The sequence below is a fragment of the Anomaloglossus baeobatrachus genome, unplaced genomic scaffold (assembly GCF_048569485.1).
Source record: "Anomaloglossus baeobatrachus isolate aAnoBae1 unplaced genomic scaffold, aAnoBae1.hap1 Scaffold_3278, whole genome shotgun sequence".
Taxonomy (NCBI): Eukaryota; Metazoa; Chordata; class Amphibia; order Anura; family Aromobatidae; genus Anomaloglossus; species Anomaloglossus baeobatrachus.
In genome coordinates, this window is record NW_027442663.1 from 55,396 (window position 1) to 74,805 (window position 19,410).

The 19,410-nt window shown below is 46.7% G+C and overlaps 12 non-coding genes and 1 pseudogene across 12 annotated transcripts; all 13 read right to left on the reverse strand.

Moving 5' to 3' along the window:
* Positions 1-107: 107 nt before the first annotated feature.
* LOC142270481 (U2 spliceosomal RNA) lies at positions 108-298 on the reverse strand. Its single transcript, XR_012735767.1, has one exon. It is a non-coding gene; the product is annotated as a U2 spliceosomal RNA (small nuclear RNA).
* Positions 299-1,685: 1,387 nt separating this feature from the next.
* Positions 1,686-1,876, reverse strand: LOC142270483 (U2 spliceosomal RNA). The gene has a single exon (XR_012735769.1). It is a non-coding gene; the product is annotated as a U2 spliceosomal RNA (small nuclear RNA).
* A 1,387-nt stretch (positions 1,877-3,263) lies between these two features.
* Positions 3,264-3,454, reverse strand: LOC142270484 (U2 spliceosomal RNA). Its single transcript, XR_012735770.1, has one exon. It is a non-coding gene; the product is annotated as a U2 spliceosomal RNA (small nuclear RNA).
* A 1,387-nt stretch (positions 3,455-4,841) lies between these two features.
* LOC142270485 (U2 spliceosomal RNA) lies at positions 4,842-5,032 on the reverse strand. Its single transcript, XR_012735771.1, has one exon. It is a non-coding gene; the product is annotated as a U2 spliceosomal RNA (small nuclear RNA).
* Positions 5,033-6,419: 1,387 nt separating this feature from the next.
* LOC142270486 (U2 spliceosomal RNA) lies at positions 6,420-6,610 on the reverse strand. The gene has a single exon (XR_012735772.1). It is a non-coding gene; the product is annotated as a U2 spliceosomal RNA (small nuclear RNA).
* A 1,387-nt stretch (positions 6,611-7,997) lies between these two features.
* LOC142270487 (U2 spliceosomal RNA) lies at positions 7,998-8,188 on the reverse strand. Its single transcript, XR_012735773.1, has one exon. It is a non-coding gene; the product is annotated as a U2 spliceosomal RNA (small nuclear RNA).
* A 1,387-nt stretch (positions 8,189-9,575) lies between these two features.
* On the reverse strand, positions 9,576-9,766 carry LOC142270488 (U2 spliceosomal RNA). Its single transcript, XR_012735774.1, has one exon. It is a non-coding gene; the product is annotated as a U2 spliceosomal RNA (small nuclear RNA).
* A 1,387-nt stretch (positions 9,767-11,153) lies between these two features.
* On the reverse strand, positions 11,154-11,344 carry LOC142270489 (U2 spliceosomal RNA). The gene has a single exon (XR_012735775.1). It is a non-coding gene; the product is annotated as a U2 spliceosomal RNA (small nuclear RNA).
* Positions 11,345-12,731: 1,387 nt separating this feature from the next.
* On the reverse strand, positions 12,732-12,922 carry LOC142270490 (U2 spliceosomal RNA). Its single transcript, XR_012735776.1, has one exon. It is a non-coding gene; the product is annotated as a U2 spliceosomal RNA (small nuclear RNA).
* A 1,387-nt stretch (positions 12,923-14,309) lies between these two features.
* Positions 14,310-14,500, reverse strand: LOC142270492 (U2 spliceosomal RNA). The gene has a single exon (XR_012735777.1). It is a non-coding gene; the product is annotated as a U2 spliceosomal RNA (small nuclear RNA).
* Positions 14,501-15,887: 1,387 nt separating this feature from the next.
* LOC142270509 (U2 spliceosomal RNA) lies at positions 15,888-16,082 on the reverse strand. The gene has a single exon (XR_012735791.1). It is a non-coding gene; the product is annotated as a U2 spliceosomal RNA (small nuclear RNA).
* Positions 16,083-16,779: 697 nt separating this feature from the next.
* LOC142270456 (U2 spliceosomal RNA) lies at positions 16,780-16,921 on the reverse strand (annotated as a pseudogene).
* Positions 16,922-18,308: 1,387 nt separating this feature from the next.
* Positions 18,309-18,499, reverse strand: LOC142270493 (U2 spliceosomal RNA). Its single transcript, XR_012735778.1, has one exon. It is a non-coding gene; the product is annotated as a U2 spliceosomal RNA (small nuclear RNA).
* Positions 18,500-19,410: the final 911 nt, after the last annotated feature.

A 19,410-nucleotide genomic window follows, 5' to 3' on the forward strand; every position in this document is an offset into this window, starting at 1 on the left:
TGGGCCAAATTGAGGTGCATATGAAGACGTATGCTTTCTTCCAATTCATTAAATCGGGCTAATATGAATCAGGTGAATTGAGTTCTGCTTTTGGAAACTGGGTTAAGAAGGGGTGCACCGTTCCTGGAGGTACTGCAATACCAGGTCAATGCGTGGAGTGGACAGAGCAAGCTCTTTTTCCATCTCCCTGTTCTAAAAATCCATTTAATATATGGTCCCCAGATAGGGGACGTATCAGATATTAAACTGATAAGAACAGATACTACACTTGATCTTAGCCAAAAGGCCGAGAAGCGATAACCAGAATTGGTTTGGGCCTCGAGTGGCACCCTGGCCTATGCCGGACACATCTTAGGGAGAGAGAGCGAGAGGGAGACAAACCCACGCCTACACAAGACATTTTGTCACCCAAGCCAACCCTTGAAAAGGCTGCTTTGCAGAGCCAAAACAAGAAGAATGGTGCGTTTTGCAGCCGCCGCCCACTGCAATGAATCTGAATAACTCCTCCTTTAGGGCGCAAGCAACTCCCCTCCCCCTTGCAGTCTTTCCAATTCACGATACAAAAAGACGGACAGGACAGGTTGCCTGACTTTCCGTCACTGCCACCCTTTGCCATCCTTACCCGTAGAAAGCCCTTTCATCATCCCCAAACCCTAATCTTTTCCCTTTCCTTCCCAGCCCCCAAACCCTGCCCTCTGTACCTTTCTCACCACCCGCTTCCCTTCTCCTGTCATCCCCCTACCACCCGGGAAAAAAAGAGATTGCCCCCTCCTTCCACTAGCCCACCCTCCCACCCAAAGAACAACTTCTTCTGCGCAGCTTGTTTTCTAGGCAGCAGCGCTATTGTGATGTCATCGGGGGGCATTGTGACAAGCCGCCAGTGTTCCGTCTCTTCATGTTGTGCACAGTTCAAACGGAAAATACATCAACAGGCAGACTACAGAAAAGCTTACTATCAAAGGTTAGAGGGGGGCTTTCTCAGAGGGCTTTTTACAGTTTTTCTATTCCCAATTAGCCGTTTAAGTGTACTTATTGAAAGTAGTAATTCTTTCATAGGCCGCCCTTTCTTAGTATTTGACGTTCCTTATATTGCGGTATGAGGCTTCGCAGTAGGTTGCAAACATTCATCACCCATGACTGTCCCCAATTGAGCTCAGAAGCTCAATGTCTATCATGACCTCTCTTTTAGAATGTCCAAGAGCAAGCAAACTATTCCTCCAGGAGAGGGCGCCAACAGACTACTAAAGAGATCATCATTACTCAAAGAAAACCCCAAAAACCAATGCATGATAGGAATAAACAGGTAACTTTCTTTGGAGTGGAAGCGGAGAGATCGCACCAGATGCCAATTCTAGATGTTATCACACCTGTGGTCACTGCAGCAGCAGGTGAATCCACTTTGTCCAAAAGGGATCTATTCCATTCAATTGCAAATGATCTAGATAAGACAGAGAACTGCAGCACGGGGACATAGCCGAGTTGGTCAGGTTGAGTGGTGATGAGTTTGCTATTTGGATGAATAAAGAAAGTCAAAAGTGTGAAAGATAAAAAACAAAAGGAGGAAGTGTGAAAAGTGAATGGGCCAAATTGAGGTGCATATGAAGACGTATGCTTTCTTCCAATTCATTAAATCGGGCTAATATGAATCAGGTGAATTGAGTTCTGCTTTTGGAAACTGGGTTAAGAAGGGGTGCACCGTTCCTGGAGGTACTGCAATACCAGGTCAATGCGTGGAGTGGACAGAGCAAGCTCTTTTTCCATCTCCCTGTTCTAAAAATCCATTTAATATATGGTCCCCAGATAGGGGACGTATCAGATATTAAACTGATAAGAACAGATACTACACTTGATCTTAGCCAAAAGGCCGAGAAGCGATAACCAGAATTGGTTTGGGCCTCGAGTGGCACCCTGGCCTATGCCGGACACATCTTAGGGAGAGAGAGCGAGAGGGAGACAAACCCACGCCTACACAAGACATTTTGTCACCCAAGCCAACCCTTGAAAAGGCTGCTTTGCAGAGCCAAAACAAGAAGAATGGTGCGTTTTGCAGCCGCCGCCCACTGCAATGAATCTGAATAACTCCTCCTTTAGGGCGCAAGCAACTCCCCTCCCCCTTGCAGTCTTTCCAATTCACGATACAAAAAGACGGACAGGACAGGTTGCCTGACTTTCCGTCACTGCCACCCTTTGCCATCCTTACCCGTAGAAAGCCCTTTCATCATCCCCAAACCCTAATCTTTTCCCTTTCCTTCCCAGCCCCCAAACCCTGCCCTCTGTACCTTTCTCACCACCCGCTTCCCTTCTCCTGTCATCCCCCTACCACCCGGGAAAAAAAGAGATTGCCCCCTCCTTCCACTAGCCCACCCTCCCACCCAAAGAACAACTTCTTCTGCGCAGCTTGTTTTCTAGGCAGCAGCGCTATTGTGATGTCATCGGGGGGCATTGTGACAAGCCGCCAGTGTTCCGTCTCTTCATGTTGTGCACAGTTCAAACGGAAAATACATCAACAGGCAGACTACAGAAAAGCTTACTATCAAAGGTTAGAGGGGGGCTTTCTCAGAGGGCTTTTTACAGTTTTTCTATTCCCAATTAGCCGTTTAAGTGTACTTATTGAAAGTAGTAATTCTTTCATAGGCCGCCCTTTCTTAGTATTTGACGTTCCTTATATTGCGGTATGAGGCTTCGCAGTAGGTTGCAAACATTCATCACCCATGACTGTCCCCAATTGAGCTCAGAAGCTCAATGTCTATCATGACCTCTCTTTTAGAATGTCCAAGAGCAAGCAAACTATTCCTCCAGGAGAGGGCGCCAACAGACTACTAAAGAGATCATCATTACTCAAAGAAAACCCCAAAAACCAATGCATGATAGGAATAAACAGGTAACTTTCTTTGGAGTGGAAGCGGAGAGATCGCACCAGATGCCAATTCTAGATGTTATCACACCTGTGGTCACTGCAGCAGCAGGTGAATCCACTTTGTCCAAAAGGGATCTATTCCATTCAATTGCAAATGATCTAGATAAGACAGAGAACTGCAGCACGGGGACATAGCCGAGTTGGTCAGGTTGAGTGGTGATGAGTTTGCTATTTGGATGAATAAAGAAAGTCAAAAGTGTGAAAGATAAAAAACAAAAGGAGGAAGTGTGAAAAGTGAATGGGCCAAATTGAGGTGCATATGAAGACGTATGCTTTCTTCCAATTCATTAAATCGGGCTAATATGAATCAGGTGAATTGAGTTCTGCTTTTGGAAACTGGGTTAAGAAGGGGTGCACCGTTCCTGGAGGTACTGCAATACCAGGTCAATGCGTGGAGTGGACAGAGCAAGCTCTTTTTCCATCTCCCTGTTCTAAAAATCCATTTAATATATGGTCCCCAGATAGGGGACGTATCAGATATTAAACTGATAAGAACAGATACTACACTTGATCTTAGCCAAAAGGCCGAGAAGCGATAACCAGAATTGGTTTGGGCCTCGAGTGGCACCCTGGCCTATGCCGGACACATCTTAGGGAGAGAGAGCGAGAGGGAGACAAACCCACGCCTACACAAGACATTTTGTCACCCAAGCCAACCCTTGAAAAGGCTGCTTTGCAGAGCCAAAACAAGAAGAATGGTGCGTTTTGCAGCCGCCGCCCACTGCAATGAATCTGAATAACTCCTCCTTTAGGGCGCAAGCAACTCCCCTCCCCCTTGCAGTCTTTCCAATTCACGATACAAAAAGACGGACAGGACAGGTTGCCTGACTTTCCGTCACTGCCACCCTTTGCCATCCTTACCCGTAGAAAGCCCTTTCATCATCCCCAAACCCTAATCTTTTCCCTTTCCTTCCCAGCCCCCAAACCCTGCCCTCTGTACCTTTCTCACCACCCGCTTCCCTTCTCCTGTCATCCCCCTACCACCCGGGAAAAAAAGAGATTGCCCCCTCCTTCCACTAGCCCACCCTCCCACCCAAAGAACAACTTCTTCTGCGCAGCTTGTTTTCTAGGCAGCAGCGCTATTGTGATGTCATCGGGGGGCATTGTGACAAGCCGCCAGTGTTCCGTCTCTTCATGTTGTGCACAGTTCAAACGGAAAATACATCAACAGGCAGACTACAGAAAAGCTTACTATCAAAGGTTAGAGGGGGGCTTTCTCAGAGGGCTTTTTACAGTTTTTCTATTCCCAATTAGCCGTTTAAGTGTACTTATTGAAAGTAGTAATTCTTTCATAGGCCGCCCTTTCTTAGTATTTGACGTTCCTTATATTGCGGTATGAGGCTTCGCAGTAGGTTGCAAACATTCATCACCCATGACTGTCCCCAATTGAGCTCAGAAGCTCAATGTCTATCATGACCTCTCTTTTAGAATGTCCAAGAGCAAGCAAACTATTCCTCCAGGAGAGGGCGCCAACAGACTACTAAAGAGATCATCATTACTCAAAGAAAACCCCAAAAACCAATGCATGATAGGAATAAACAGGTAACTTTCTTTGGAGTGGAAGCGGAGAGATCGCACCAGATGCCAATTCTAGATGTTATCACACCTGTGGTCACTGCAGCAGCAGGTGAATCCACTTTGTCCAAAAGGGATCTATTCCATTCAATTGCAAATGATCTAGATAAGACAGAGAACTGCAGCACGGGGACATAGCCGAGTTGGTCAGGTTGAGTGGTGATGAGTTTGCTATTTGGATGAATAAAGAAAGTCAAAAGTGTGAAAGATAAAAAACAAAAGGAGGAAGTGTGAAAAGTGAATGGGCCAAATTGAGGTGCATATGAAGACGTATGCTTTCTTCCAATTCATTAAATCGGGCTAATATGAATCAGGTGAATTGAGTTCTGCTTTTGGAAACTGGGTTAAGAAGGGGTGCACCGTTCCTGGAGGTACTGCAATACCAGGTCAATGCGTGGAGTGGACAGAGCAAGCTCTTTTTCCATCTCCCTGTTCTAAAAATCCATTTAATATATGGTCCCCAGATAGGGGACGTATCAGATATTAAACTGATAAGAACAGATACTACACTTGATCTTAGCCAAAAGGCCGAGAAGCGATAACCAGAATTGGTTTGGGCCTCGAGTGGCACCCTGGCCTATGCCGGACACATCTTAGGGAGAGAGAGCGAGAGGGAGACAAACCCACGCCTACACAAGACATTTTGTCACCCAAGCCAACCCTTGAAAAGGCTGCTTTGCAGAGCCAAAACAAGAAGAATGGTGCGTTTTGCAGCCGCCGCCCACTGCAATGAATCTGAATAACTCCTCCTTTAGGGCGCAAGCAACTCCCCTCCCCCTTGCAGTCTTTCCAATTCACGATACAAAAAGACGGACAGGACAGGTTGCCTGACTTTCCGTCACTGCCACCCTTTGCCATCCTTACCCGTAGAAAGCCCTTTCATCATCCCCAAACCCTAATCTTTTCCCTTTCCTTCCCAGCCCCCAAACCCTGCCCTCTGTACCTTTCTCACCACCCGCTTCCCTTCTCCTGTCATCCCCCTACCACCCGGGAAAAAAAGAGATTGCCCCCTCCTTCCACTAGCCCACCCTCCCACCCAAAGAACAACTTCTTCTGCGCAGCTTGTTTTCTAGGCAGCAGCGCTATTGTGATGTCATCGGGGGGCATTGTGACAAGCCGCCAGTGTTCCGTCTCTTCATGTTGTGCACAGTTCAAACGGAAAATACATCAACAGGCAGACTACAGAAAAGCTTACTATCAAAGGTTAGAGGGGGGCTTTCTCAGAGGGCTTTTTACAGTTTTTCTATTCCCAATTAGCCGTTTAAGTGTACTTATTGAAAGTAGTAATTCTTTCATAGGCCGCCCTTTCTTAGTATTTGACGTTCCTTATATTGCGGTATGAGGCTTCGCAGTAGGTTGCAAACATTCATCACCCATGACTGTCCCCAATTGAGCTCAGAAGCTCAATGTCTATCATGACCTCTCTTTTAGAATGTCCAAGAGCAAGCAAACTATTCCTCCAGGAGAGGGCGCCAACAGACTACTAAAGAGATCATCATTACTCAAAGAAAACCCCAAAAACCAATGCATGATAGGAATAAACAGGTAACTTTCTTTGGAGTGGAAGCGGAGAGATCGCACCAGATGCCAATTCTAGATGTTATCACACCTGTGGTCACTGCAGCAGCAGGTGAATCCACTTTGTCCAAAAGGGATCTATTCCATTCAATTGCAAATGATCTAGATAAGACAGAGAACTGCAGCACGGGGACATAGCCGAGTTGGTCAGGTTGAGTGGTGATGAGTTTGCTATTTGGATGAATAAAGAAAGTCAAAAGTGTGAAAGATAAAAAACAAAAGGAGGAAGTGTGAAAAGTGAATGGGCCAAATTGAGGTGCATATGAAGACGTATGCTTTCTTCCAATTCATTAAATCGGGCTAATATGAATCAGGTGAATTGAGTTCTGCTTTTGGAAACTGGGTTAAGAAGGGGTGCACCGTTCCTGGAGGTACTGCAATACCAGGTCAATGCGTGGAGTGGACAGAGCAAGCTCTTTTTCCATCTCCCTGTTCTAAAAATCCATTTAATATATGGTCCCCAGATAGGGGACGTATCAGATATTAAACTGATAAGAACAGATACTACACTTGATCTTAGCCAAAAGGCCGAGAAGCGATAACCAGAATTGGTTTGGGCCTCGAGTGGCACCCTGGCCTATGCCGGACACATCTTAGGGAGAGAGAGCGAGAGGGAGACAAACCCACGCCTACACAAGACATTTTGTCACCCAAGCCAACCCTTGAAAAGGCTGCTTTGCAGAGCCAAAACAAGAAGAATGGTGCGTTTTGCAGCCGCCGCCCACTGCAATGAATCTGAATAACTCCTCCTTTAGGGCGCAAGCAACTCCCCTCCCCCTTGCAGTCTTTCCAATTCACGATACAAAAAGACGGACAGGACAGGTTGCCTGACTTTCCGTCACTGCCACCCTTTGCCATCCTTACCCGTAGAAAGCCCTTTCATCATCCCCAAACCCTAATCTTTTCCCTTTCCTTCCCAGCCCCCAAACCCTGCCCTCTGTACCTTTCTCACCACCCGCTTCCCTTCTCCTGTCATCCCCCTACCACCCGGGAAAAAAAGAGATTGCCCCCTCCTTCCACTAGCCCACCCTCCCACCCAAAGAACAACTTCTTCTGCGCAGCTTGTTTTCTAGGCAGCAGCGCTATTGTGATGTCATCGGGGGGCATTGTGACAAGCCGCCAGTGTTCCGTCTCTTCATGTTGTGCACAGTTCAAACGGAAAATACATCAACAGGCAGACTACAGAAAAGCTTACTATCAAAGGTTAGAGGGGGGCTTTCTCAGAGGGCTTTTTACAGTTTTTCTATTCCCAATTAGCCGTTTAAGTGTACTTATTGAAAGTAGTAATTCTTTCATAGGCCGCCCTTTCTTAGTATTTGACGTTCCTTATATTGCGGTATGAGGCTTCGCAGTAGGTTGCAAACATTCATCACCCATGACTGTCCCCAATTGAGCTCAGAAGCTCAATGTCTATCATGACCTCTCTTTTAGAATGTCCAAGAGCAAGCAAACTATTCCTCCAGGAGAGGGCGCCAACAGACTACTAAAGAGATCATCATTACTCAAAGAAAACCCCAAAAACCAATGCATGATAGGAATAAACAGGTAACTTTCTTTGGAGTGGAAGCGGAGAGATCGCACCAGATGCCAATTCTAGATGTTATCACACCTGTGGTCACTGCAGCAGCAGGTGAATCCACTTTGTCCAAAAGGGATCTATTCCATTCAATTGCAAATGATCTAGATAAGACAGAGAACTGCAGCACGGGGACATAGCCGAGTTGGTCAGGTTGAGTGGTGATGAGTTTGCTATTTGGATGAATAAAGAAAGTCAAAAGTGTGAAAGATAAAAAACAAAAGGAGGAAGTGTGAAAAGTGAATGGGCCAAATTGAGGTGCATATGAAGACGTATGCTTTCTTCCAATTCATTAAATCGGGCTAATATGAATCAGGTGAATTGAGTTCTGCTTTTGGAAACTGGGTTAAGAAGGGGTGCACCGTTCCTGGAGGTACTGCAATACCAGGTCAATGCGTGGAGTGGACAGAGCAAGCTCTTTTTCCATCTCCCTGTTCTAAAAATCCATTTAATATATGGTCCCCAGATAGGGGACGTATCAGATATTAAACTGATAAGAACAGATACTACACTTGATCTTAGCCAAAAGGCCGAGAAGCGATAACCAGAATTGGTTTGGGCCTCGAGTGGCACCCTGGCCTATGCCGGACACATCTTAGGGAGAGAGAGCGAGAGGGAGACAAACCCACGCCTACACAAGACATTTTGTCACCCAAGCCAACCCTTGAAAAGGCTGCTTTGCAGAGCCAAAACAAGAAGAATGGTGCGTTTTGCAGCCGCCGCCCACTGCAATGAATCTGAATAACTCCTCCTTTAGGGCGCAAGCAACTCCCCTCCCCCTTGCAGTCTTTCCAATTCACGATACAAAAAGACGGACAGGACAGGTTGCCTGACTTTCCGTCACTGCCACCCTTTGCCATCCTTACCCGTAGAAAGCCCTTTCATCATCCCCAAACCCTAATCTTTTCCCTTTCCTTCCCAGCCCCCAAACCCTGCCCTCTGTACCTTTCTCACCACCTGCTTCCCTTCTCCTGTCATCCCCCTACCACCCGGGAAAAAAAGAGATTGCCCCCTCCTTCCACTAGCCCACCCTCCCACCCAAAGAACAACTTCTTCTGCGCAGCTTGTTTTCTAGGCAGCAGCGCTATTGTGATGTCATCGGGGGGCATTGTGACAAGCCGCCAGTGTTCCGTCTCTTCATGTTGTGCACAGTTCAAACGGAAAATACATCAACAGGCAGACTACAGAAAAGCTTACTATCAAAGGTTAGAGGGGGGCTTTCTCAGAGGGCTTTTTACAGTTTTTCTATTCCCAATTAGCCGTTTAAGTGTACTTATTGAAAGTAGTAATTCTTTCATAGGCCGCCCTTTCTTAGTATTTGACGTTCCTTATATTGCGGTATGAGGCTTCGCAGTAGGTTGCAAACATTCATCACCCATGACTGTCCCCAATTGAGCTCAGAAGCTCAATGTCTATCATGACCTCTCTTTTAGAATGTCCAAGAGCAAGCAAACTATTCCTCCAGGAGAGGGCGCCAACAGACTACTAAAGAGATCATCATTACTCAAAGAAAACCCCAAAAACCAATGCATGATAGGAATAAACAGGTAACTTTCTTTGGAGTGGAAGCGGAGAGATCGCACCAGATGCCAATTCTAGATGTTATCACACCTGTGGTCACTGCAGCAGCAGGTGAATCCACTTTGTCCAAAAGGGATCTATTCCATTCAATTGCAAATGATCTAGATAAGACAGAGAACTGCAGCACGGGGACATAGCCGAGTTGGTCAGGTTGAGTGGTGATGAGTTTGCTATTTGGATGAATAAAGAAAGTCAAAAGTGTGAAAGATAAAAAACAAAAGGAGGAAGTGTGAAAAGTGAATGGGCCAAATTGAGGTGCATATGAAGACGTATGCTTTCTTCCAATTCATTAAATCGGGCTAATATGAATCAGGTGAATTGAGTTCTGCTTTTGGAAACTGGGTTAAGAAGGGGTGCACCGTTCCTGGAGGTACTGCAATACCAGGTCAATGCGTGGAGTGGACAGAGCAAGCTCTTTTTCCATCTCCCTGTTCTAAAAATCCATTTAATATATGGTCCCCAGATAGGGGACGTATCAGATATTAAACTGATAAGAACAGATACTACACTTGATCTTAGCCAAAAGGCCGAGAAGCGATAACCAGAATTGGTTTGGGCCTCGAGTGGCACCCTGGCCTATGCCGGACACATCTTAGGGAGAGAGAGCGAGAGGGAGACAAACCCACGCCTACACAAGACATTTTGTCACCCAAGCCAACCCTTGAAAAGGCTGCTTTGCAGAGCCAAAACAAGAAGAATGGTGCGTTTTGCAGCCGCCGCCCACTGCAATGAATCTGAATAACTCCTCCTTTAGGGCGCAAGCAACTCCCCTCCCCCTTGCAGTCTTTCCAATTCACGATACAAAAAGACGGACAGGACAGGTTGCCTGACTTTCCGTCACTGCCACCCTTTGCCATCCTTACCCGTAGAAAGCCCTTTCATCATCCCCAAACCCTAATCTTTTCCCTTTCCTTCCCAGCCCCCAAACCCTGCCCTCTGTACCTTTCTCACCACCCGCTTCCCTTCTCCTGTCATCCCCCTACCACCCGGGAAAAAAAGAGATTGCCCCCTCCTTCCACTAGCCCACCCTCCCACCCAAAGAACAACTTCTTCTGCGCAGCTTGTTTTCTAGGCAGCAGCGCTATTGTGATGTCATCGGGGGGCATTGTGACAAGCCGCCAGTGTTCCGTCTCTTCATGTTGTGCACAGTTCAAACGGAAAATACATCAACAGGCAGACTACAGAAAAGCTTACTATCAAAGGTTAGAGGGGGGCTTTCTCAGAGGGCTTTTTACAGTTTTTCTATTCCCAATTAGCCGTTTAAGTGTACTTATTGAAAGTAGTAATTCTTTCATAGGCCGCCCTTTCTTAGTATTTGACGTTCCTTATATTGCGGTATGAGGCTTCGCAGTAGGTTGCAAACATTCATCACCCATGACTGTCCCCAATTGAGCTCAGAAGCTCAATGTCTATCATGACCTCTCTTTTAGAATGTCCAAGAGCAAGCAAACTATTCCTCCAGGAGAGGGCGCCAACAGACTACTAAAGAGATCATCATTACTCAAAGAAAACCCCAAAAACCAATGCATGATAGGAATAAACAGGTAACTTTCTTTGGAGTGGAAGCGGAGAGATCGCACCAGATGCCAATTCTAGATGTTATCACACCTGTGGTCACTGCAGCAGCAGGTGAATCCACTTTGTCCAAAAGGGATCTATTCCATTCAATTGCAAATGATCTAGATAAGACAGAGAACTGCAGCACGGGGACATAGCCGAGTTGGTCAGGTTGAGTGGTGATGAGTTTGCTATTTGGATGAATAAAGAAAGTCAAAAGTGTGAAAGATAAAAAACAAAAGGAGGAAGTGTGAAAAGTGAATGGGCCAAATTGAGGTGCATATGAAGACGTATGCTTTCTTCCAATTCATTAAATCGGGCTAATATGAATCAGGTGAATTGAGTTCTGCTTTTGGAAACTGGGTTAAGAAGGGGTGCACCGTTCCTGGAGGTACTGCAATACCAGGTCAATGCGTGGAGTGGACAGAGCAAGCTCTTTTTCCATCTCCCTGTTCTAAAAATCCATTTAATATATGGTCCCCAGATAGGGGACGTATCAGATATTAAACTGATAAGAACAGATACTACACTTGATCTTAGCCAAAAGGCCGAGAAGCGATAACCAGAATTGGTTTGGGCCTCGAGTGGCACCCTGGCCTATGCCGGACACATCTTAGGGAGAGAGAGCGAGAGGGAGACAAACCCACGCCTACACAAGACATTTTGTCACCCAAGCCAACCCTTGAAAAGGCTGCTTTGCAGAGCCAAAACAAGAAGAATGGTGCGTTTTGCAGCCGCCGCCCACTGCAATGAATCTGAATAACTCCTCCTTTAGGGCGCAAGCAACTCCCCTCCCCCTTGCAGTCTTTCCAATTCACGATACAAAAAGACGGACAGGACAGGTTGCCTGACTTTCCGTCACTGCCACCCTTTGCCATCCTTACCCGTAGAAAGCCCTTTCATCATCCCCAAACCCTAATCTTTTCCCTTTCCTTCCCAGCCCCCAAACCCTGCCCTCTGTACCTTTCTCACCACCCGCTTCCCTTCTCCTGTCATCCCCCTACCACCCGGGAAAAAAAGAGATTGCCCCCTCCTTCCACTAGCCCACCCTCCCACCCAAAGAACAACTTCTTCTGCGCAGCTTGTTTTCTAGGCAGCAGCGCTATTGTGATGTCATCGGGGGGCATTGTGACAAGCCGCCAGTGTTCCGTCTCTTCATGTTGTGCACAGTTCAAACGGAAAATACATCAACAGGCAGACTACAGAAAAGCTTACTATCAAAGGTTAGAGGGGGGCTTTCTCAGAGGGCTTTTTACAGTTTTTCTATTCCCAATTAGCCGTTTAAGTGTACTTATTGAAAGTAGTAATTCTTTCATAGGCCGCCCTTTCTTAGTATTTGACGTTCCTTATATTGCGGTATGAGGCTTCGCAGTAGGTTGCAAACATTCATCACCCATGACTGTCCCCAATTGAGCTCAGAAGCTCAATGTCTATCATGACCTCTCTTTTAGAATGTCCAAGAGCAAGCAAACTATTCCTCCAGGAGAGGGCGCCAACAGACTACTAAAGAGATCATCATTACTCAAAGAAAACCCCAAAAACCAATGCATGATAGGAATAAACAGGTAACTTTCTTTGGAGTGGAAGCGGAGAGATCGCACCAGATGCCAATTCTAGATGTTATCACACCTGTGGTCACTGCAGCAGCAGGTGAATCCACTTTGTCCAAAAGGGATCTATTCCATTCAATTGCAAATGATCTAGATAAGACAGAGAACTGCAGCACGGGGACATAGCCGAGTTGGTCAGGTTGAGTGGTGATGAGTTTGCTATTTGGATGAATAAAGAAAGTCAAAAGTGTGAAAGATAAAAAACAAAAGGAGGAAGTGTGAAAAGTGAATGGGCCAAATTGAGGTGCATATGAAGACGTATGCTTTCTTCCAATTCATTAAATCGGGCTAATATGAATCAGGTGAATTGAGTTCTGCTTTTGGAAACTGGGTTAAGAAGGGGTGCACCGTTCCTGGAGGTACTGCAATACCAGGTCAATGCGTGGAGTGGACAGAGCAAGCTCTTTTTCCATCTCCCTGTTCTAAAAATCCATTTAATATATGGTCCCCAGATAGGGGACGTATCAGATATTAAACTGATAAGAACAGATACTACACTTGATCTTAGCCAAAAGGCCGAGAAGCGATAACCAGAATTGGTTTGGGCCTCGAGTGGCACCCTGGCCTATGCCGGACACATCTTAGGGAGAGAGAGCGAGAGGGAGACAAACCCACGCCTACACAAGACATTTTGTCACCCAAGCCAACCCTTGAAAAGGCTGCTTTGCAGAGCCAAAACAAGAAGAATGGTGCGTTTTGCAGCCGCCGCCCACTGCAATGAATCTGAATAACTCCTCCTTTAGGGCGCAAGCAACTCCCCTCCCCCTTGCAGTCTTTCCAATTCACGATACAAAAAGACGGACAGGACAGGTTGCCTGACTTTCCGTCACTGCCACCCTTTGCCATCCTTACCCGTAGAAAGCCCTTTCATCATCCCCAAACCCTAATCTTTTCCCTTTCCTTCCCAGCCCCCAAACCCTGCCCTCTGTACCTTTCTCACCACCCGCTTCCCTTCTCCTGTCATCCCCCTACCACCCGGGAAAAAAAGAGATTGCCCCCTCCTTCCACTAGCCCACCCTCCCACCCAAAGAACAACTTCTTCTGCGCAGCTTGTTTTCTAGGCAGCAGCGCTATTGTGATGTCATCGGGGGGCATTGTGACAAGCCGCCAGTGTTCCGTCTCTTCATGTTGTGCACAGTTCAAACGGAAAATACATCAACAGGCAGACTACAGAAAAGCTTACTATCAAAGGTTAGAGGGGGGCTTTCTCAGAGGGCTTTTTACAGTTTTTCTATTCCCAATTAGCCGTTTAAGTGTACTTATTGAAAGTAGTAATTCTTTCATAGGCCGCCCTTTCTTAGTATTTGACGTTCCTTATATTGCGGTATGAGGCTTCGCAGTAGGTTGCAAACATTCATCACCCATGACTGTCCCCAATTGAGCTCAGAAGCTCAATGTCTATCATGACCTCTCTTTTAGAATGTCCAAGAGCAAGCAAACTATTCCTCCAGGAGAGGGCGCCAACAGACTACTAAAGAGATCATCATTACTCAAAGAAAACCCCAAAAACCAATGCATGATAGGAATAAACAGGTAACTTTCTTTGGAGTGGAAGCGGAGAGATCGCACCAGATGCCAATTCTAGATGTTATCACACCTGTGGTCACTGCAGCAGCAGGTGAATCCACTTTGTCCAAAAGGGATCTATTCCATTCAATTGCAAATGATCTAGATAAGACAGAGAACTGCAGCACGGGGACATAGCCGAGTTGGTCAGGTTGAGTGGTGATGAGTTTGCTATTTGGATGAATAAAGAAAGTCAAAAGTGTGAAAGATAAAAAACAAAAGGAGGAAGTGTGAAAAGTGAATGGGCCAAATTGAGGTGCATATGAAGACGTATGCTTTCTTCCAATTCATTAAATCGGGCTAATATGAATCAGGTGAATTGAGTTCTGCTTTTGGAAACTGGGTTAAGAAGGGGTGCACCGTTCCTGGAGGTACTGCAATACCAGGTCAATGCGTGGAGTGGACAGAGCAAGCTCTTTTTCCATCTCCCTGTTCTAAAAATCCATTTAATATATGGTCCCCAGATAGGGGACGTATCAGATATTAAACTGATAAGAACAGATACTACACTTGATCTTAGCCAAAAGGCCGAGAAGCGATAACCAGAATTGGTTTGGGCCTCGAGTGGCACCCTGGCCTATGCCGGACACATCTTAGGGAGAGAGAGCGAGAGGGAGACAAACCCACGCCTACACAAGACATTTTGTCACCCAAGCCAACCCTTGAAAAGGCTGCTTTGCAGAGCCAAAACAAGAAGAATGGTGCGTTTTGCAGCCGCCGCCCACTGCAATGAATCTGAATAACTCCTCCTTTAGGGCGCAAGCAACTCCCCTCCCCCTTGCAGTCTTTCCAATTCACGATACAAAAAGACGGACAGGACAGGTTGCCTGACTTTCCGTCACTGCCACCCTTTGCCATCCTTACCCGTAGAAAGCCCTTTCATCATCCCCAAACCCTAATCTTTTCCCTTTCCTTCCCAGCCCCCAAACCCTGCCCTCTGTACCTTTCTCACCACCCGCTTCCCTTCTCCTGTCATCCCCCTACCACCCGGGAAAAAAAGAGATTGCCCCCTCCTTCCACTAGCCCACCCTCCCACCCAAAGAACAACTTCTTCTGCGCAGCTTGTTTTCTAGGCAGCAGCGCTATTGTGATGTCATCGGGGGGCATTGTGACAAGCCGCCAGTGTTCCGTCTCTTCATGTTGTGCACAGTTCAAACGGAAAATACATCAACAGGCAGACTACAGAAAAGCTTACTATCAAAGGTTAGAGGGGGGCTTTCTCAGAGGGCTTTTTACAGTTTTTCTATTCCCAATTAGCCGTTTAAGTGTACTTATTGAAAGTAGTAATTCTTTCATAGGCCGCCCTTTCTTAGTATTTGACGTTCCTTATATTGCGGTATGAGGCTTCGCAGTAGGTTGCAAACATTCATCACCCATGACTGTCCCCAATTGAGCTCAGAAGCTCAATGTCTATCATGACCTCTCTTTTAGAATGTCCAAGAGCAAGCAAACTATTCCTCCAGGAGAGGGCGCCAACAGACTACTAAAGAGATCATCATTACTCAAAGAAAACCCCAAAAACCAATGCATGATAGGAATAAACAGGTAACTTTCTTTGGAGTGGAAGCGGAGAGATCGCACCAGATGCCAATTCTAGATGTTATCACACCTGTGGTCACTGCAGCAGCAGGTGAATCCACTTTGTCCAAAAGGGATCTATTCCATTCAATTGCAAATGATCTAGATAAGACAGAGAACTGCAGCACGGGGACATAGCCGAGTTGGTCAGGTTGAGTGGTGATGAGTTTGCTATTTGGATGAATAAAGAAAGTCAAAAGTGTGAAAGATAAAAAACAAAAGGAGGAAGTGTGAAAAGTGAATGGGCCAAATTGAGGTGCATATGAAGACGTATGCTTTCTTCCAATTCATTAAATCGGGCTAATATGAATCAGGTGAATTGAGTTCTGCTTTTGGAAACTGGGTTAAGAAGGGGTGCACCGTTCCTGGAGGTACTGCAATACCAGGTCAATGCGTGGAGTGGACAGAGCAAGCTCTTTTTCCATCTCCCTGTTCTAAAAATCCATTTAATATATGGTCCCCAGATAGGGGACGTATCAGATATTAAACTGATAAGAACAGATTTTGATTTAATGAAGCTTTCCAAAGCACCGCAAAAATGCATGACCGAAGTCACACCAAAAACAGTGCAAAGGCTAGGATTCGTGTGGACCCCTCCGTGAGAAGAGGATCCCCAAAAATCAACCCCGTCCCTCCGAGCCAGAAGGCCACAGCGAGGGTCAGGGATCTTCGGTGCTCCCCCAAGCCGAAGCCTGGTTGAGCCTTGTTGTTGCTCCCAGCGTCCACCGAGGCATCTTACCCAAGTGGAGTAGGGAGCTACTAGTCGTTGGTTTCGCAGCCGAGACTGCCCGGACCGTCAACCGGTGTTGGTTTCTCAGCCCAAGGCTGACCGGACCTCCAACCGGGTGTTGGTTTCTCAGCCCAAGGCTGACCGGACCTCCAACCGGGTGTTGGTTTCTCAGCCCAAGGCTAACCGGACCTCCAACCGGGTGTTGGTTTCTCAGCCAAAGCTGACCCGGACCTCCAACCGGGTGTTGGTTTCTCAGCCCAAAGCTGACCGGACCTCCGACCGGGATTATAAAAATTTCCCTTCTTAGCCAGAAGGCCAGGATAGGGCAATATGCTTGGAAAGTATGAATAGGCAAGGCGCGGCGTGCGACAGAGTCTGAGGCTTACCAGGGTCCCAACCTAGGAAGTTCAGACTCCCTCCAGGGTGTCCATTCCTGGGGCACATTGCACCATAACCCCCACACTTACTCAGTCTAATAGCCTCAATCCTGGTAGGGCCATGGTTTCCTCTAGATGGATATACTATCCTCCCAAAGTACTAACAAGTGCAACCTTCCAGTGTGCATTGCATCATTGTACTAAGGTGGCCGGAGCCTTAAACCACCTTTTCGAACGATACTACACTTGATCTTAGCCAAAAGGCCGAGAAGCGATAACCAGAATTGGTTTGGGCCTCGAGTGGCACCCTGGCCTATGCCGGACACATCTTAGGGAGAGAGAGCGAGAGGGAGACAAACCCACGCCTACACAAGACATTTTGTCACCCAAGCCAACCCTTGAAAAGGCTGCTTTGCAGAGCCAAAACAAGAAGAATGGTGCGTTTTGCAGCCGCCGCCCACTGCAATGAATCTGAATAACTCCTCCTTTAGGGCGCAAGCAACTCCCCTCCCCCTTGCAGTCTTTCCAATTCACGATACAAAAAGACGGACAGGACAGGTTGCCTGACTTTCCGTCACTGCCACCCTTTGCCATCCTTACCCGTAGAAAGCCCTTTCATCATCCCCAAACCCTAATCTTTTCCCTTTCCTTCCCAGCCCCCAAACCCTGCCCTCTGTACCTTTCTCACCACCCGCTTCCCTTCTCCTGTCATCCCCCTACCACCCGGGAAAAAAAGAGATTGCCCCCTCCTTCCACTAGCCCACCCTCCCACCCAAAGAACAACTTCTTCTGCGCAGCTTGTTTTCTAGGCAGCAGCGCTATTGTGATGTCATCGGGGGGCATTGTGACAAGCCGCCAGTGTTCCGTCTCTTCATGTTGTGCACAGTTCAAACGGAAAATACATCAACAGGCAGACTACAGAAAAGCTTACTATCAAAGGTTAGAGGGGGGCTTTCTCAGAGGGCTTTTTACAGTTTTTCTATTCCCAATTAGCCGTTTAAGTGTACTTATTGAAAGTAGTAATTCTTTCATAGGCCGCCCTTTCTTAGTATTTGACGTTCCTTATATTGCGGTATGAGGCTTCGCAGTAGGTTGCAAACATTCATCACCCATGACTGTCCCCAATTGAGCTCAGAAGCTCAATGTCTATCATGACCTCTCTTTTAGAATGTCCAAGAGCAAGCAAACTATTCCTCCAGGAGAGGGCGCCAACAGACTACTAAAGAGATCATCATTACTCAAAGAAAACCCCAAAAACCAATGCATGATAGGAATAAACAGGTAACTTTCTTTGGAGTGGAAGCGGAGAGATCGCACCAGATGCCAATTCTAGATGTTATCACACCTGTGGTCACTGCAGCAGCAGGTGAATCCACTTTGTCCAAAAGGGATCTATTCCATTCAATTGCAAATGATCTAGATAAGACAGAGAACTGCAGCACGGGGACATAGCCGAGTTGGTCAGGTTGAGTGGTGATGAGTTTGCTATTTGGATGAATAAAGAAAGTCAAAAGTGTGAAAGATAAAAAACAAAAGGAGGAAGTGTGAAAAGTGAATGGGCCAAATTGAGGTGCATATGAAGACGTATGCTTTCTTCCAATTCATTAAATCGGGCTAATATGAATCAGGTGAATTGAGTTCTGCTTTTGGAAACTGGGTTAAGAAGGGGTGCACCGTTCCTGGAGGTACTGCAATACCAGGTCAATGCGTGGAGTGGACAGAGCAAGCTCTTTTTCCATCTCCCTGTTCTAAAAATCCATTTAATATATGGTCCCCAGATAGGGGACGTATCAGATATTAAACTGATAAGAACAGATACTACACTTGATCTTAGCCAAAAGGCCGAGAAGCGATAACCAGAATTGGTTTGGGCCTCGAGTGGCACCCTGGCCTATGCCGGACACATCTTAGGGAGAGAGAGCGAGAGGGAGACAAACCCACGCCTACACAAGACATTTTGTCACCCAAGCCAACCCTTGAAAAGGCTGCTTTGCAGAGCCAAAACAAGAAGAATGGTGCGTTTTGCAGCCGCCGCCCACTGCAATGAATCTGAATAACTCCTCCTTTAGGGCGCAAGCAACTCCCCTCCCCCTTGCAGTCTTTCCAATTCACGATACAAAAAGACGGACAGGACAGGTTGCCTGACTTTCCGTCACTGCCACCCTTTGCCATCCTTACCCGTAGAAAGCCCTTTCATCATCCCCAAACCCTAATCTTTTCCCTTTCCTTCCCAGCCCCCAAACCCTGCCCTCTGTACCTTTCTCACCACCCGCTTCCCTTCTCCTGTCATCCCCCTACCACCCGGGAAAAAAAGAGATTGCCCCCTCCTTCCACTAGCCCACCCTCCCACCCAAAGAACAACTTCTTCTGCGCAGCTTGTTTTCTAGGCAGCAGCGCTATTGTGATGTCATCGGGGGGCATTGTGACAAGCCGCCAGTGTTCCGTCTCTTCATGTTGTGCACAGTTCAAACGGAAAATACATCAACAGGCAGACTACAGAAAAGCTTACTATCAAAGGTTAGAGGGGGGCTTTCTCAGAGGGCTTTTTACAGTTTTTCTATTCCCAATTAGCCGTTTAAGTGTACTTATTGAAAGTAGTAATTCTTTCATAGGCCGCCCTTTCTTAGTATTTGACGTTCCTTATATTGCGGTATGAGGCTTCGCAGTAGGTTGCAAACATTCATCACCCATGACTGTCCCCAATTGAGCTCAGAAGCTCAATGTCTATCATGACCTCTCTTTTAGAATGTCCAAGAGCAAGCAAA